Consider the following 19465-nt stretch of genomic DNA (forward strand, 5'->3'; position numbering starts at 1 on the left):
GAGGATCAGGTAACAGCAGATTTGTTGAAGGATGGTGGGCAGATTGTTCTAGAGAAACTGGCCACCCTGTATACACAATGCCACATGACCTCGAGCGTACCGGAATCTTGGAAGAGCGCTAACATTATCCTAATCCATACGGAAGGCGACGCCAAAGGCTTGAAAAATTATAGACCGATCAGCTTACTGTCAGTTGCCTACAAAGTATTGACTAAGGCAAATAGAACCAGGAACACCTTAGACTTCTGTCAACCAAAGGATTAGGTATGATTCCGTAAAGGCTACTCAAAAATAGACCATATTCACACTATCATTCAGGTGATAGCGAAATGTGCGGAATATAACCAACACTTATATGTTGCTTTCATTGATTACGAGAAAGCGTTTGATTCTATCGAACCCCCAGCAGTCATGGAGGCATTACGGAATCAGGGTGTAGACGAGTCGTATGTAAAAATACTGAAAGATATCTGCAGCGGCTCCACAGCCACCGTAGTCCTCCTTAAAGAAAGTAACAAAATCCCAATAAAGAATGGCGTCAGGCAGGGAGATACGATCTCTCAAATGCTATTCCCAGCGTGTTTACAGGAGGTATTCAGAGACCTGGATTTGGAAGAATTGGGGATAAGAGTTAAAGGAGAATACATTAGTAACTTTGGATTCGCTGAAGATATTGCCTTGCTTAGTAACTCAGGGGACCAGCTGCAATGCATGCTCACTGACCTGGAGAGGCAAAGCAGAAGGATGGGTCCAAAAAATAATCTGCAGAAAAGCAATGTTTAACAGTCTCGGAAGAGAACAGCAGTTTACAATAGGTAGCGAGGCACTGGAAGTGGTAAGGGAATACATCTACTTAGGGCAGGTAGTGTCGGCGGATCCGGATCATGAGACGGAAATAACCAGAAGAATAAGAATGGGCTGGGGTGCGTTTGGCAGGCATTCTAAGATCATGAACAGCAGGTTGCCACTATCCCTCAAAAGGAAAGTGTATAACAGCTGTGTGTTACCAGTACTCACATATGGGGCAGAAACCTGGAGGCTTACGAAAAGGGTTCTACTTAAATTGAGGACGACGCAACGACCTATGGAAAGAAGAATGATGGCTGTAACGTTAAGGGATGAGCAAAGGGCAGATTGGGTGAGGGAACAAACGCGAGTTAATGACATCTTAGTTGAAATCAAGAAAAAGAAATTGGGGGGGCATTGGCAGGACATGTAATGAGGAGGGAAGATAACCGATGGTCATTAAGGGTTACGCACTGGATTCCAACGGAAGGGAAGCGTAGCAGGGGGCGGCAGAAACTTAGGTGGGCGGATCAGATTATGAAGTTTGCAGGGACGACATGGGCACAATTAGTACATTACCGGTGTTGTTGGAGAAGTATGGGAGAGGCCTTTGCCCTGCACTGGGCGCAACCAGACTGATGATGTTGATGTATAATAATGCCAGGAAATGCGTACGCCAGTGCCCGATTGTTAACTTCACAAAATGGGTGACTCATGCTGCCGCCCCATTGCAGCACTTCCATTCCCAGTCTGCCCCTCTGACCTCATCGGGATTGATTTATAATGTCCTCTCCCATGTACGGCTGATGACAACTGTTGGCTCATTGTCGGGGTCGATCAGCTGATGCGACTTTGGGAAACCACTGCGCTCCCAGCGGCCACAGCGCATGACGCCGCTGCCTTAATCGCCACCTCGTTCTGCGTCACGACGTTCCTCGTGAACTCTTGCGTGATTTAGGGCGCCAGTTTCTTTTTGAAGTAATGAAGTCTTTCTACAATCAATGCAACAATATACACTGCGGCACCACCGCAGACCAATGGCCAGTCGGAACGCTTCAGCCTTTCTTTCAGAGACCATGTATGTCGCCTCGGATCATTCCAACAGGGACCTTGTTCTGCCGTTCGTAACATAAACTTACAACACCGCCAAACAGCCATACTCAGACTCTCAGTTTTGTTTTTTCTGTATGGCCGTGCACCTCCTTGTGCGATCGAGACATTTTTTTCCATATCATCCACATGCTTCAGAGTGCACTCCTCCTTCTGACGCCGCTAAGCACGCCGAGGAATGTTGACAACTTCCCCGCTCTCTCACCAGCGCAGACAAATCACCTTAAAACCTTCGACGCGACGACGGCCGACCTGCTCCTACCTTCCCGACTGAATTCCTTGTGTGGTTCTGCATCCCACTTCCGAGTACTGGCCTCTCCTCCAAACTACTACCCAACTGTGGAGGCCCTTATCACGTTATTGACCAAACCTCGCTCATCAACTGCATAGCAACTGACGCCCCCAAGTGACCACCGCCGCGGGAAACGTGTAATTGTTCATGTATACATTCTCGAACCTTATTATTAGCCCATCGTTTCGTCGACGCCAGAGGTTGCCAGGACGGCGACCACGGCGATGACGGGGGCGATTGTGAGGAATGGCACTGAAAAGTCTCTTCGCCATTGCTTGTGCCGGAGGCAGAAGATCCACGGGCTACAAAGCGCTGTCGCCATCGCGTGTCACGCCTCTAGTTCGCCGTTCTGGCTGAGCTATCGCTACAGATGCTGTGTTCCAGGTTGCCGCTTGACGAGCCCGATAAACTTCGTCACACTTTCACCACTGATTTGCAGAATCGTGGAACTCAGCTTCATTTCTACGTTGGCTAGCCTGTCGTCTACCACCTTGAGTACAATTTCTAGCTTACCAACACTCCTAGCTAGTTCGTTCTTCTCCTGCTTTAGAGGGTCTAGTCGTGCACTGCCACATAGATCCCACCGTCAAAAACTGCCCTGTTTGCAACGGGTACTGACTTAAACCGCTTCCTTCCGATCCGTAGGAACGCTCGCGCTCAGAACAACACACTGTTGGGTTCCTTCTAGTACTGACCATCATGTTGTCCCGACAAGATGTTGTACAAAAGTAAGCCTACTTGTAGAAAAAAGAAACAGATTTATGTGTTAGCTATTTATATTTAAGCAAACATAACTAAGAAACTGATGCTATATATAGAATATAGAAAAAGTAACATATTGTCACGTAGTAGCGACGATCAAGAAGCCAGACAAACTGTGATTATAGAAACTGGCGTTATTGTGGGATAAATTGTGCCCTCAAAAGCAGGCTACACTCAGAGAACAACGATAGCGGTGAACACACTCGGCGATCGTCGAAAATCTGATCAACGTGCCAAGCGCGTCCGCTTTTATACATCAATCGTCGAATGTTTCAGACTAATCGCTGGGACCCGCGTGTGTTCCAGAAAGTACAACACTATTCGCGCCGCACATACATGCAATCAGATTAGACAAGGTTCGGTGACAGACAGCAGATGTAACCATCAATAACATTCCAGAAACTTCCGATACATGGAGGCGCGTCGGTGCTGTGCGATAACATTTGTTAGGCGGGGAAACGTGTCGCCCGATAAAGACAAGTACGCGTGTTAATACCCCCCTCTTAAAAAGTATCGACCCGATGCTGCAAACAAACGAAAGTAATAAAGAAAAGCACTCGTAGCAAAGAAAACAACAAAATAAGGAAAGTTCGTCAGCGTCCGTAAAAGGGTTTAAGATGCACCACATGGACCACTTCAGATGGTGCGCGGCGCCGCTGTGAATGCGAAATGCCGTCTGGCACGAGCTCATAGTCCAGTGCGCCAATACACCGGACGACGTTGTAGGATGCAAAATAGCGTCGCAATGGTTTCTCACTCAGTCCTCGTCTGCGTATCGGGGTCCATACCCAAACACGGTCATCGAGATGGTACTCGACGAAGCGTCGTCGTCGGATGTTGTAGTGTCGGCTGTCGGTACGCTGCTGGTTCTCGATCCATAGGCGGGCGAGCTGTCGGGCTTCTTCGGCGCGCTGGAGATAGGTAGCGACGTCAACATTTTCTTCGTCAGTGACATGCGGTAGCATGGCGTCAAGCGTCGTCGTCGCGTCCCTGCCGTAAACCAACTTGAACGGCGTGATCTGTGTTGTGTCTTGCACCACCTTGTTGTAAGCGAAGGTTACATACGGCAGGACCACGTCCCACGTCTTGTGCTCGGCGTGAACGTACATTGCTAGCATGCCGGCGAGGGTCTTGTTCAGGCACTCCGTGAGACGATTCGTTTGCGGATGGTAGGCAGTTGTCCTCCTGTATCTTGTCTGGCTGTATTGCAGAATGGCTTGGGTGAGCTCTGCTGTAAAGGCCGTTCCTGTGTCGGAGACGAGGACTTCTGGGGCACCATGTCGCAGCAGGATGTTCTCGACGAAAAATTTCGCCACTTCGGCTGCGCTGCCTTTTGGTAGAGCTTTAGTTTCAGCGAAGCGGGTGAGATATTCCACTTATTCTAGGATGTTGATGTCGGAAATGGCCCCAACAAATCCATCCCAACCTGCTCGAATGGTCGGCGAGGAGGTTCGATCGGCTGTAGTAATCCTGCTCGCCTTGTCCATGGTATCTTGCGTCGCTGGTATTCTCGGCATGTCTTGACGTAACGGGCGACGTCGGCGGTCAGACGCGGCCAGTAATACCTTTCCTGTATTCTCGACAGCATCCGAGAGAATCCGAGGTGTCCAGCCGATAGATTGTCGTGTAGGGCGCCCAGTACTTCTGGACGCAGCACTGACGGTACAAGAAGAACGTAGCTGGCGCGGACTGGTGAGAAGTTCTTCTTGACGAGCAGGTTGTTTTGTAGCGTGAACGAAAACAACCCGCGCTTAAATGTCCTATGGACAACGTCTGCGTTCCCTTGCACATACTCGACGAGGCCTTTTAGCTCAGAGTCTGCTCGTTGCTGTTTAGTGAAGTCTTCCGCGCTTATTATTCCAAGGAAGGCGTCGTCATCCATGTCATCTTGTGGCAGGGGATAGATGGGGGCGCGTGATAAGCACTCGGCGACAGAGCGTTTTCTACCGGACTTGTATATTACCATGACGTGATATTCTTGCAGTCTGGGGCTCCACCTCGCCAACCATCCTGAAGGGTCCTTTAAGTTAGCTAGCCAACACAACGCGTGATGGTCACTGACGACTTTGAATGGCCTGCCATAGAGGTAAGGGCAGAATTTTGCGGTAGCCCAAATGATGTCGAAGCATTCCTTTTCAGTCGTAGAATAATTGCCTTCCGCTTTTGACAGCGACCGGCTAGCATGAGATAACACCTGTTCAATCCGTCTTTCCTCTGGACTAGCACGGCACCGAGGCCAAGGCTACTGGCGTCATTGTGGATTTCGGTATCGGCGTCCTCGTCGAAGTGTGCAAGTACCGGCGGCGACTGCATTCGTCGTTTGAGTTCTTGAAATGCGTCGGCCTTCATCGTTTCCCACTTGAACTCAACACCACATTTGGTTAGATGTGTTAGCCGATCCGCGATGCGTGAAAAGTCCTTGACAAAGCGCCTATACTAGGCACACATACTAAGGAATCTGCGCATTGCCTTCTTGTCGATTTTCTGCGGGAACATTGCGATGGCAGCTGTCTTCTACGAGTGGGAGCGTACTCCAGATTTGGTGATGACGTGGCCTAGGAAGAGGAGCCCACCGTAAGCGAAGCGGCACTTTTCCGGCATCAGAGTAAGCCCTGATGACTTGATGGCCTCTAATACTGTCGCAAGCCCCCTAAAGTGATCGTCGAAATTTCCGGCGAAGACAACGACGCCATCCAAGAAAACAAGACACGTCTGCCACATCAATCCTGCTGACGCCGTGTCCATGACTCGCTGAAACGTTGCAGGCGCCGAGAACCGTCCGAGTGGCATGACCTTGAACTCGTAGAGGCCGTCTGACGTGATGAAGGCGGTCTTTTGGCGATCTCTCTCGTCGACTTCTATTTGCCAGTAGCCAGACTTGTGGTGTATTAGCGCGAAGTTTTTATCATTGAAGAGCCGATACAATGCGTCGTCTATCCTTGCAAGGGGGTACACGTCCTTCTTCGTGATCTTGTTCAGTCGACGATAATCGACGCAGAAGCGTAGGGTTCCGTTCTTTTCCTTCACCAGGAATAGAGGGGATGGCTACCGGCTTTTGGACTGCTGGATGATGTCGTCGCGCAGCATTTCGTCGACTTGTAGCATAATAGCTTCACGTTTTCGCGTCGAAACTCGGTAAGGGCTCTGGCGGAGTGGTCGAGCGCAACCTTCGGTTATTATGCAATGATTTGCAACTGGTGTTTGTCGAATCCTCGATGACGTCGAAAAGCAGTCTTTTTATCGTCGGAGAAGACTTATGAACTGTTGCTGCTTGCTCATGGGGAGACTTGGATTTACGCCGAAGTCTGGTTCGGGGACTATGGTCGTCGGGGCAGATGCGGCAGAATCTGAGAGGACAAAGGCATTGCCCGTTTCCACAATTTCCTCGATGTACGCGGTTGTCGTGCCCTTGCTAATGTGCTTGAACTCTTGGCTGAAGTTGGTTAGCATCACTTCGGCTTTCCCTCCGTGGAGTCGTGCGATCCCTCTTGCGACGCAAATTTCGCGGTCTAGCTGTAGATGTTGGTCGCCTTCGATGACGTCCTCTACGTCAGCGGGTGTTTCGCTGCCGACAGAAATAACAACGCTGGAGCGCGGCGGGATGCTCACGTGATCTTCGAACACACTCAAGGTGTGGTGACTAGGAGAGCTCTCCGGCGGTATCGCTTGATCTTGCGACAGCGTTATCGATTTCAAGTTCAGGTCGATGATTGCACCGTGTTTGTTCAGGAAGTCCATGCCGAGAATGACGTCTCGTCAACACTATTGGATGATAACGAAGGTGGCAGGGCAAGTCCGGTCATGAACGGTAATTCTTGCCGTGCAAATTCCAGTAGGCGTAATGAGGTCTCCTCCAGTGGTACGAATTTGTGGGCCTTCCCGTGTAGTCTAGACTTTATTCAACTGGGCTGCGATGTGTCCACTCATGACGGAGTAATCGGCCCCTGTGTCGAGGTAGGTAGTTCGTTGTCTTGCATTACATTTCGGTCTTGGCGTCGGATCACGGCTGCGTCGCGTTGACCTGTGGCTGGTATGTAACGTCGTCAGGTCGTCTTTCTTCGTCGTGTTCTTTGCTACCAGACTTCGTCGGGACGGCGACGTGTCGTTATGTCGTCGAGGTAGTTTCTTCGGCGTCTTCGTCGGCGGCGGAGGATCTTCGTCAGTTCGACGAACAGCAACCGCACCTCCATCGGTTGCCTCTCTTAGTTTTCCGGATATGGGCTAGCTGACCGGCTCCGGGCTGGGCCAGTATATTGTCGGCTCTGCGGCGACAGGTAGCGGCCTGTTGATGGCGAACAGGACCGTCGTCGAGAGCTCCACTGAGTAGTAGCGAGGTAGTCGGCGATATGGCGAGGGCGTTCATTTTGCTGCGGGCGCGGAGCGTTGACGGCGAACCCTCGCAGTCCTATTTCCCGGTATGGGCATCGTCGGTAGACTTGACCCGCTTCTCCGCAATGGGAGCAGAGTGGGCGGTGGTCAGGAGCGCGCCAAACGTCTGTCTTCCTCGAGTAGCTGCGCTGGGTGACGGCTGGGCGTGCTGGCAGCGGCGGTGGTAGTCGACGGAATTGCGACATTACAAGGCCCTGGACTGGTCGTGGAGGGAGACCTCGACGGCGGGTGAAGGCAGCGTAGGTCATCGCTTCTGGTTGGGGCTGCTATGATTGTGGTTGCACCTCGGGAACTCCAAGGGATTACTGGACTTCTTCTTTGACGATTTCGGCGATTGAGGCCACTTGATGTTGCGATGAAGAGAATATCTCCTGAAGCTCCTCTCGTACGACTGCCCTGAAATTCTCGCGCAGGCCATCGGTGGCCAATGATTGAACTCCGGCGTAGTTTGTTGACTTGGTGCGGCGGTCGAATTGCCGGTTCCGCATTTCCAGTGTCTTCTCGATGCTCGTCGCCTCACGAAGAAACTCGTCGACGGTCTTCGGTGGGCTTCTTACCATACCGGAGAAAAGTTCCTCCTTTACACCGCGCATCAGTAGGCGGACTTTTTTCTCGCCGGATATTTCTGGATTGGCGTGGCGGTACAGACGGCTCATCTCCTACGTGAAGATCGCGATCGCCTCATTCGGCAGCTGCGCTGTGGTCTCCAGTAGAGCTTGGGCCTGCTCTTTTCGCACGAAGCTTGTAAATCTTTGCAGGAAGCCCCTTCGGAATAGGTCCCACGTTGTCAAGGTGGCTTCTCGATTCTCGAACCACGTTCTGGTGGTGTCCTCCAATGCGAAATAGACATGTCGCAGCTTGTCTTCGCTGTCCCAGCTGTTAAACGTAGCGACCCTCTCATACGTCTCCAGCCAGCTTTCCGGGTTCTCAAATGTGGAACCGCGGAAGGTCGGTCGTTCCCTGGGCTGCTGCAGAATTATTGGGGCCGCTGCGGCCGCCATTGGGGATGTCTTCTTGATCGTCTCTGGATGATCTTCTTGTTCGGTCTTATTGGTCGTATTTGGTAGAAGACCGTGTTCTGGGGGCCGCAGCTGTATCCAGCGGCTTGCTGGGTGTTCCGGGACGGCGTTGGTGTTGTCTTTGCGGTCCGGGTTTGGATTACGGCTTTTCGGGGGCGTCTGGTACATGAACGTAAAGCACCTCAACCAGGTGTCACGTAGTAGTGACGGTGAAGAAGGCAGCAAAAGTGTGATTACACAAACTACCGTTTTATTTGGCGAACTTGTGCCCTCAAAAACAGGCTTCACTCAAAAGAGCAACAATAGCGGCGAACACACTCGGCGATCGTTGAAGCGCGTCGGCTTTTATACAGCAGTCGTCGAATGTTCCAGACTAATCACTGCGAACCGCATGTCTTCCACAAAGTTCTACACTATTCGCGTCGCGCATACATGCAACCAGATTACACAATATTCGGTGACAGACAGCGGCGAGAACCATCGATAACATTCCAGAAACTTCCGATACATGCAGGCGTGTCCTGCGCTGTGCCATAACATTTGGTAGGCGGTGAAACGTGTCGCCCGATAAAGACAAGCACACGTGTCAATATATATATATATATATATATATATATATATATATATATATATATATATATATATATATATATATGTGTGTGTGTGTGTGTGTGTGTGTGTGTGTGTGTGTGTGTGTGTTCGCTCTTCTCTCCTAGCACTTCTATCGAATCCATCAATCAATGATCAATTATTCATACCTATCGCTTTGGCGCGCTGCTCCTGTAGCGCTACTGGGCTTCCAATCAACACATCTAATCCTCTCGGCGCCACTCGAGAAGCTGAAAGCGTCCTGACGAAAGCGCTGCTGGTGACGGCCTTGCTAAGTGTTCTTGGGAAGGAGGCAGCCGTGTAGCGTAGATTTTTGTGTTGCTGCTCGTGCGTCTCTGGATGATCAACGTTATCGTCTTCGAGTGCGCAACATCCATCACAGGTGCGCTGGGGCCCATGATTCAAGGCATGTTGACGAAAAATTGTTTGGTGGGGTGCTCAAGTAACGACAAAAAGTCGCAGGTGACACCAATCTACTCATTCCCCGCGACTCCTCAATTGCGGGAGGGACGGCACCAATGACATGTGCTGATATCAATATTTCTCATGACATGTATGTCATGACATAAATGGTTATAATAATATGATGCCGTCGTGGTAGTTTCATTCACTCAACAGATACCTCAAGAAACAAATAGAGCGCTCTGCATGGTATGTCAGCTGAGACAGCAGCAAGATTTAGTGACCTCATAAACGTAACGAGAATTTTCTAGCGAAAGTCGAACAGAAAATCTATATGCAACAACTACCACCAATCCTCGCCCTCAGCTACCTTGCTTTTGAAATATTTTCCTGGTAAACTAAATATCGAAGATGTCCTCCGGCGAACAGAATGAGCCTGTTTGCCTGTAATCGCTCTGACAGAGTGATTTATTCCCGCTAAATAAGAGGTAAGCCGAAACGATCGTACTTCTAAAAAACTCGCACTAATCAGTGCGAATAAACTACCAACAACTCAACATTCCCGAAGCCACGCATAAAATATACCCGAGAACATAAACTTCAGGTCAGCAGGGCGACATTTGAACAGGCCGCATAAGACCAACAAAATTAGTGCTGGCAAGCCGCAGCAGCTTTATTACACGACGCGATACACTTGAGCAGTCATCCACTGTAGATAGAGCAACACGCTAAAGCAACAGTAAACGGTAGAAGCGGCCAGCGGCATTCATAACTTAGGCAAAATGCATTTAACCCCTTGCTTCACGGCGTACTAACTGAATCAAAACATGGGTGCGTTATGTTTTGCTTCGTGTCTTACCCGTGTAAACATGTTTCAGCCCAACAAACACCGAGATGATAGGAAGGCAGCGTGGGAACATGAATATTCCTGCTGAAGGGCGGTGATCCATTCGTGCCGTCGTGCCCGCATATAACGCCTCCCGAGGAATGAGTAAAACCGAGCAACCGGCAAGTTTTGTACGTACTTGAGCACCCCGCCATGCAACAGTTGTTTTTCAACACCCCTCGAAGCGTCATCCATCCCACGTACATGACGGCTCTTGCTTATTTCACTCAAAAAGCGTGATTCCAACAGAGGCGCACGAGCAGCGACACATAAATCTACGATGGATGGCTGCATATGCGTGCTTCCCGAGCGCACTTAGCAGGGCTGCCACGAGTGGCGCGTCCGTATAAGTGTTTTGTGTGTTCAGGCGGCGCACTGTGCGTGACATTAGAACAAGAGCCTGGTGGGGCCACCCATCGCCCTGTGTTGAAGGCGACGCTCATAGCATTCGTCCAACCCTCCCTTCACCCATCAGTAGCAGCTTAGTTTTATGTCCAGCGCAGGACGAAGGCCCTTCCCAGCGATCTTGAATTACCCCTGTATCGCGGAAGCCGATTATAACTTGCACCTGACAATTTCAGAATCTCATCACCTCATCTAATTTCCTGGTACCCATACTGCCTCTTGGTACCCATAATGCAACTCCAACGATCGGTGGTTATCTGCCCTACGCACTACATGGCCAGATCAGGTCCATTTCGTTTCTACGAATGTCAACGAGAATATCAGCTATCCCCATTTTCTCTCTGAACCCTACCACATTTTTCCTGTCTCTTCACGTTACGTCTAATCATTTCGTTCCATGGCTATTTGCGGGGTCCTCAACTTGTTTTCGAGCTTCTTTGTTAATTTCCAACTTTCTAGCCCATATCCTTGACTCGGTTGAATGCAATGATTGTGCACATTTCTTTTCCACGGCAATGGAAAGCTCCTAGTGCGGATTTGGTAATGCTACCCGTACGCACTCCAAGCCACTTTTATTCTGCTTCAATTTGCTTGTCGTTATCAATGTCCCCAGTGAATAATGGACCTAATCACAGTAATATCCAACTGTAGAGTCTCTAGAAGGTGCCTGGACATCATGACTTCTTGTTTGTTGCAAGGCTATCGAGCATTACCTCTATCGTCTGCATTGTGATCTTCCACCATGCGCGTATAGCTAAAGCTTTCAAAAGTGCCGGTCAGGCGATAACTGCGCGAGAGTCTTGTTTCTGCCTCGTGTGAAAGCACAGAATCGCTGTCAAGTATCTAACACACGAGGTTAAAACAGCTGCACTCGTCATGATCATTTCTGCAGTGCTCCTTGGTAGCCCTGTTAAACGTCGTCGAAATTGGACTTCCTTTACACGTCAGCATTGCTCACTTCTACCCAGCACTGACTGAGCTGCTGCAGAGTTGAACTACTGAGAACGAAATACACTCAATTAACCATCACATTCCTCTGTCAAGAACGTGTACTCTAGATTGCTAAGATTTTTTCGTAAGCCTTCCACTGTAGCGTCTCTGATATTCTCAGTGTTTGCTGTGCGACGTTAAACCCTATCAATAGTCCCAAACGCTCGCACAAACTAAACGTAATTGCATCCGCAGTTTGGCCTAATCATTTGCGACACCCCCGGCGACTGCTAAAGGGAGGAAGTGACAAAACACTTCCCGCTCTGCCTGGTTAATTCCGATTGCTTGCATCACTGCACGCCTGGTGTACAGAATTACGAGGGCGACAAACCCGTATACGTCGTCCCCTAGCGGGTCTGGCAATAAGAGCTTCGAGGTGCAGCCCGCCTCGCGCTTCGTGCTTTTGCTTCACGCACGCGGCTGTGCAGGCTCAGCGTCTGCCGGGTGTTTGGTTTGTTTCAGGCGCGGCCACTGCTGCACACGCAGCGTAGTGCATCCTCTGCGGTGAGGGATACGTGCGGAACTCTCTCAAGCTGACACAAATAATTATTGCAGCAACTGGAGCGCAGCTACGTAAACCGGGGAAGAGGCAAGTGGGATAGGAGAGATACAGGCCCGTATAGGGGAGAGAGGAGACCGTAGAGACGGAACGCAGAAGGCGTCAACGCCAGCGGTCTGCGCGGGAATGTAGAGCGTGGGCGATGTCTGTAATTACGGCAGTGGCTGCGATGCCATCCATACACGCACTACACGGTGAGCGAGCCTGCAGCAGTCCTACCCGGAGAGAATGCCTGCGCTGCGGGAACTGCTTGGATATTAGGTGCTTGGCTCGCAGTGCATGACGAAAGGAATTCCTCCCCTTTCGAATATTCGGTTGCAGCTGGTACAGTACCGGTTGTACTGGTGTCTGCACTGCGTATGATCTCATATCTTGAAAGTGCCTCGCACAATATAACTGTTTTAAGCATGTTGGAGTCACGCGTATATAGTGGTTGCATTTCACTTGAGCTGATATTTCACAAGTGCGCTACGTCTATAAATAAATAAGGACACTTGTGTTGAAAAACGTCGTAGTAACATACTGCGATAACAAGCAGCGGTGTACAACTTAAGTAAAGGTCTTTAGAAACTGTTCGAAAAACATCAGGGTAATGGTGGGAAAAAAGAAACGAATACTTATTACAAGATTGGAAGTGGGGCATGTCGACGTAGATTCCAAACAGATATATCACTCTGAAAATATTACAAACTTTCTGGCACCTAAATGTCATCCGCCAGCTACTTTTTAAAGGTTTAGTAAACTTATTTATTTATTTATTTATTTATTTATTTATTTATTTATTTATTTATTTATTTATTTATTTATTTCAGTAATACCTCCAGCCTTCGTTTGAAAGCCCCGGGGAGGAGTGGGTGTTACGTGAAGCACAGAAAGGTACAAGGCAATAACAACAAAAACAATTCTGTGACGCCAACAAACACCATACTTAAACACAAAGTAACGCTCAAGAAACCACCGGCGAAGGATGCGGCGCACTTATCCTATAGTGAACTATTTATTGTTTTGTATTAATATTACTGAAATATCCACACACTACTTTCTATGTTTATGATATAATCCGGAGCTCTGTACATCACGTACAACGCCGGTCCCTATATTCTTTATAGCTGTCTGCGCGAATATTTTAAAAAATTGCGGCCTTTATTACTGAGTAATTTAGTAGTTTTCCATTACCGGTCGCTTTAATCTTCTTAACTGTCTTCGACGAATGGTATTAACTTCTCACCTTTGGTCCTGGCTTGTATAAGTTGTTTTTCATTACGTAGGAGTGAATATAAAATGCCACCACTAGTTTAATGTTCCTTCGTCTCTATGTACTATCGCTTCAATAAGAAGTGCTGTTTGGGTTGCATACTTTCATTCGCAAAACTTCTTACAAAGTGAATAGCTAGGTTACCTTATGCTCTCAGCCCTTTTTTGTGAACCAAAGACTGCCGGAAAATCATAACTTTAATCGTGAAACCCATAAGCTATATCACTTGGCATACATTTAACAAACCTGTATAACCTGTATAACAATTCATATCCTGTAATCTATAACGAATAAATCAGTTTCGATTTCAATTTGAAATTAAATATTGAATAGTGCACATATACCGCCCGACCCTCACGCCGTAATAACGGAAGTGCACTTACAACGAATAAAACAAGAAAATACGTTCTTGTTATAGTGGCATGAAACCTGCTATAAATGAGCAACATTTGGATTATGCAAATAAAATATGTGCAAAAAGAAACGCAAATATTCATCGCAAATGCATGATACCGTGGATCAGTTTCCAATTTATTGAATAAGTTAGTTTTTTGTGGTAAATCATTCGCTTTATTAGAATATTTACTAAGCGCGCGACGAATACCTCACGTTTTAGTCTTTTGTGATGGGACTAACGAATTTTCATTGCCTGACTAAAATAAATATCTCATTGGTATTAAGTATGCTAAGCATGTTCTATCTATATTTTAAAGGTTCTTCGACACACGGGACGCTACGCTGTATAACTTTAGCAGTTTTTAATGCCCGGTCGCTGCTGCGTCTATGCGTGTGCGCTTGTGTGTCTTCATTTCGTATTCAGAGAGGTATGGAACAGCAGAATTTTATGCACTATTGCCGATATCACTGATTCCCTAATGTAGAAATGATGATGCCAAGCAGAGCTTCATCTCGAAGAGTACGTTTCTGTGCGACACATAAACTTATGATTGTTTTACACGTGAAATAAAAGTAGGGTTGCGCCGTTCGTGTAACCGCAAGCAGTAATAATGTGCTGTGCTTTTATGTGCTAAAGCTCGATAGTTACATGAATTTGAAGAAGTGTGAATGACATTGCGGAAGTCAGAGAAAAAACTGAAGAAACAAGAGTTCGAAATCAGGACGTCGTAAGTCTTTGCAGGCTGCCTGATAAGCCCGGAAAGCCACATTACGTGGCTTGCACGTTGAGAATTGAGGCCCACTTGGCTGGCACAAAGACAATACTTGAGGGAAAACCAAGAAGAAATATACATCTGTGATTACGTTACCTCTAGAGCGGGGGGTGTGGGTGGAGGGGTGTTTCGTTGACCTCGAAATTGAGTAAGTATTCGGGTTTCAACTTTAGTTAGCACACCAACGCAAAAGTTATTGTCCTCATAGCGAATGGTGAAAGGGCTTCAGTTGTCAAAGAAGAAGGTTAGCTTCGTGCTTCGGCATGACAAGCCATCTGAGTGTGTCCGCGGGTGTTTATGGCTCAGTCCCCGCTCCTCAAGAAGCATACCTAGAAGGCGCTCCATCGCGCTGGGACAATGCACTGAATTTGAAACACTTGATTGGGTGAAATCGATCAACTATAAATTGCTTGATATCAATTGTTTGTCGTGCAATTGAATAGTTTGTACGACATGGTATCTTTACAGAAACACGCTATTTGATGATGGCCTTGTGTTTGACTTGCAAATGACGTCAACTGTTCGTTGAAGAAAAGCACTAATGTGTGGAGGGTGTGCCTGTGCTAGATGATGTATACACGTCTTGTGACATTATAAACCTATCTTTAAGGCTGCCAGATGATTGTGGTCTGTGTTGACTCAGAAGACGCACTTGTTTCAGTGTTATCCTCCGCTACTTGTGCTTTTTGTTCGCTCTTTGCCTTTCAGCGTCTTTACGTTTCGAAGTGCTAATAACATGGAATTGATTATTTGGAGTCATTTCTATGTAGGCCCAAATTCCCATTATGTTAAAAAGCGTAGCTTCGAAAAGTCTATATATAAGCTTACTATTGTCATCGAATAAGTATCAAGAAACCTCAATCTACACCAAACAATACTTGACCTCTTCAGTGGTGATTACAAACGTTGGAATTTTTAAGGGATCTTTATAAGCTTCCCTATCAGCGATCAAATGTCTATATGCACACTTAAGAGGAGAATGGAAGGGACGTCGACTAAGGTTGCTGGGACGGCTATTGAAACCATTGCTGTCAATTCTCAAAGCTCTGATCAGAACTCCGAACTCTAAATGATATGTTGGGATCAGACTTTAAGATAGACCGACGCAGAGTCTGCGTATAACGTTTTACAAAAAAATTCTGTTCGCTCATATAAATGAGCACTGTGTCTTTAACCAACGCACACATAATAAACATTCCAAAAAGTGGACCAACTTAATATCTATAAAAACACAAAAATCTACTTGACAAAGCTATATTGTAACATGGTGCGCGGACGAAAGAGCCACACTTCCAAGCTTTTAAAACATTTTACAATCCTGTAAGTAGAGATCTCAGTAAAGCGAAGGAGAAATATTATATACGTATATTTTATTCTTGCGTGGGCAACACTTACAAACGATGAAATAAGGTGAATCAAGACTTGTGGAAGCAAGTGCGTTCCGCAATTGTCTAATAAATTTCACATTAAGCATGTGGAGGGACCTTAAAATAAAAAAGTTCCAACAAATATCCCTGAAGTCTGTTCGGGATTTCGTTATTTCGAAGTCATACGAATACACTTCCAACCTGTAAAATATGCAATCACTTACTGGCTTTCGTTTTTATATAATATTTAGAGTTATTGGGTTTTCGTAAATTTATTTCAGCCAAAAACAAAACTTGCAGTAGAGACTGTGGCAAACAAAAGCGAGAGAGAGAGAAATAGAGAGAAAGGCTACTCATTAAAAAACATCCTCGCGTTGCCATGATGCAGGAGCTCTCGAAAAGTCTGGAAAACTTTACTTTAAATGAAGCAGTATGCTTCTATATCAGATATTAACCGATTTGCACATCCCTGTATTCATTTAAGAAAAAAAAACAACTCAACGGAACTCCTCCTACCTGATCGGAAGGACTACAATGCTAAAAACATTGAAGATAAACTTCTAACCACCGGGATGAGCGAGGATAATATGAAAAACTCAGAGGCCTGATATTTTTCAGTTCAGCCGTAGAAGCAAACAGACAACGTAGTCAAATAAAGCATTGGCAAAAAAAGTAAAAAAAATAATTGTCATTCTAAACCGCCCTTATTAGCTCAGTGCTTACGGCGTTGGGATGCTTAGCTCGAAGTTGCCGGTTAGAGCCCGGCAATGGCGGCCGAGTTGCGGAATGTAAAAACGCCCTTTTAACCGACACTCCTAGTGGTCCAAATAAGCGCGGAGTCCGGCACTACGTTGCGTCGCTTTAGGTCGTGGTTATGGCGCGTAAAAACCACGGACCGATTTCTATAATTACTCATTACTGTTATTAAAATTTAGAAACAACAAGGAAACGGCAAATGAAAGTCGAGGAAGAGACAACTTGCGTGCTGTGGGAGTTGTACTCAGATAGTTATACGAAGTAACGATAGTACTTTTATCGGCCATATACACTTCTAAACATTCGCATACTAAGTTTGAACGTGTAAGCGCCACTCAACGGTGAGGTTGAAAGAAACAGACACACAGACAGCGCTGTCCTTGCGTGTCTGCTTCTTTCTACGTCCTTGTTCAGTCGCACTTACCCATTCTATCATCTAGACCCGAACATACCGATGAGGGAAGGGAACAGCGCAACACGTGACACAACTCCTGACCTCACCTTCATCGCACAACCAACGAGAGCCGAATGACTCAACACACTCGAAAACATAGGCCGCGATTAATACATAATAAACGTAACACTACAGACTGAACGTCTATGCATGCAGGTCGGCACAGCTAAACTCACTGACTAGTGAAAAATGATGGAAGCCCAAGTACGGGACGCCGACACAATCACGAACCTGGAAGACAGGTGCGACAACTTCCGTCAGCATAAACAGCACCACACAAAGGAAATCGCCAGAACGGAAGAGACCCCAGAGGTGGATCCCCACTTACTACACCTATCGGGTGCCAAACAGGGCCTCACGCGCCACTCGAAAAGACAGAAGAACAACAGGAAACTGGAGGCACGCATAGCAGAAATAACAGCGGAAACAGAAGAATATGCCATACAGCTCGCCTCGGCGAACTGGTATAGATTCTGCGACTCCTTCGGTGGCACTTTGAATGCGGCAAATACGTGGCACATCCTGGAAGCCATCCTGTACCTCACCAAACCAAACGAGAAGGACACAACGCTCGGGAGCGGTTACTACACACCTAGCCAGGTAGCCAACAAGACCTCATCGACACCTTCAAGACCAAGTGCTGTAGAGATCCCGCTCCCACACAACCATGTACAACATCCTACACAGGACAACCCAACTCACTAATGGACGAAGCTGTCTCAGAAAACGCAATGAGAGCGGTCTTCGCAGCCGCCATCCTTAACACAGCGGCGGGCACGGACCACATCACGCATTAAATGATCAGAAACCTGAGAAACAAGACCATCTCTGCACTCACGGTCTTTCTCAACCAACACTGGAAACAAGGTACGGTGCCGGAGATGTAGAAACACGCACGAATAATCATGATCCCCAACCGGTAAAGAAATTGACAATTGGAAACCTCAGACCCATCTCACCCATGTCCTGCCTCGGCAAGGTGCACAAAAAATTATAAACACGAGACTACAGAGACACTTCGAAGACAACAAATACCTGTCGGACACAATTTCGGTTTCCGCGCAGGCCTGTCCACGCAAGATGTGCTACTAGAAATCAAGGAAGAAGTGCTCAGCAACCTTCCCCGCAACGGCGAACACGTCCTCCTAGCAATCGACATCAAAGGGCTTGCGACAACGTCAACCATCAAGTAATCCTAGAAGTGCTGGCCTAGTGCACTACACAGGCTGGGTTTTTTAGCCCGAGCTCAGCCCGGGCCCTTTTTACATTTCGTTGCCCGCCCGAGCCCAACGTTTATGGCGATACCCGGTCCCGGCTGCGGCCCGGAAATAATCTACGTTCCCCGCCCGGCCCGCCACCCCTTTACGTTATGCCCGAGCCCGGCTCGAAACCGGCCCGAACCAGGCCCGAGACCCAAAAGGACACTGAGCGTCAAGCATTGCTACGTGATGTACGAAACTGCGCTCTACTGGGAACACTAATATATTTCACATGTACGAGGCAATCCGGGGCTCCGGAAATGGGGGGCGGGGAAGGAAAAGGGGGCTTGAGCCTCTTCTGGTCTTGTAACGGTAAGTCAACTCATGGCTAAAAAAACAAATGCTGGCTGTGATGGTCCAGCCCTCGAGGCTCAATACGACTGAGCCATTTGAAGAGAGCACACGTCCCGCCTGCTAAGGCTATTCGTTATTTAATTTCCTTGCTACTGACACCTTACTATCATTGGTCTTTGGTGTTTCTGTATAGGGAGTAAACGATTTCTTTGAATTTACTTCCCTTTTTTATTCACGATGCCGATTATATAACAGGTGAAGGTGCTTGCAAGCGAATTTCGAGGGCCACGCAGAGAATACGATTGCCCTTCACCAACAAAATATATTAGCCCTAATTATTTCCTTATGTAGGATGTTTTAAGTGGACAAAAAGCTGTTACTTAAATCTTTGAATTAGATTGAGTTGGAATCTTTTTCGGCGATGACCTTGCTGATGACAAATATTTACATGAAAAATATTTACAACTGTGCACGCACATTAATAGATTAAATTCAAAATCAAACAGCGAAACTCAACATAATGAGCAATTATATAAACGTAAAAGCTAGAAAGATAAAGAAGCTTTAAGCCATATACATATTGCTTAAAACTGGAGCAAAATTGAACATGTAACATGAGGGGATCCAGCATATGCGTTTTCAGTAAGCTATGCTAAGCAATTACGAAAAAAATTACTTGTTCTTGTGGAGGAACAGAATGTT

Source organism: Dermacentor variabilis, chromosome 5, assembly GCF_050947875.1.
Source record: "Dermacentor variabilis isolate Ectoservices chromosome 5, ASM5094787v1, whole genome shotgun sequence".
In the NCBI taxonomy this organism is placed as follows: Eukaryota; Metazoa; Arthropoda; class Arachnida; order Ixodida; family Ixodidae; genus Dermacentor; species Dermacentor variabilis.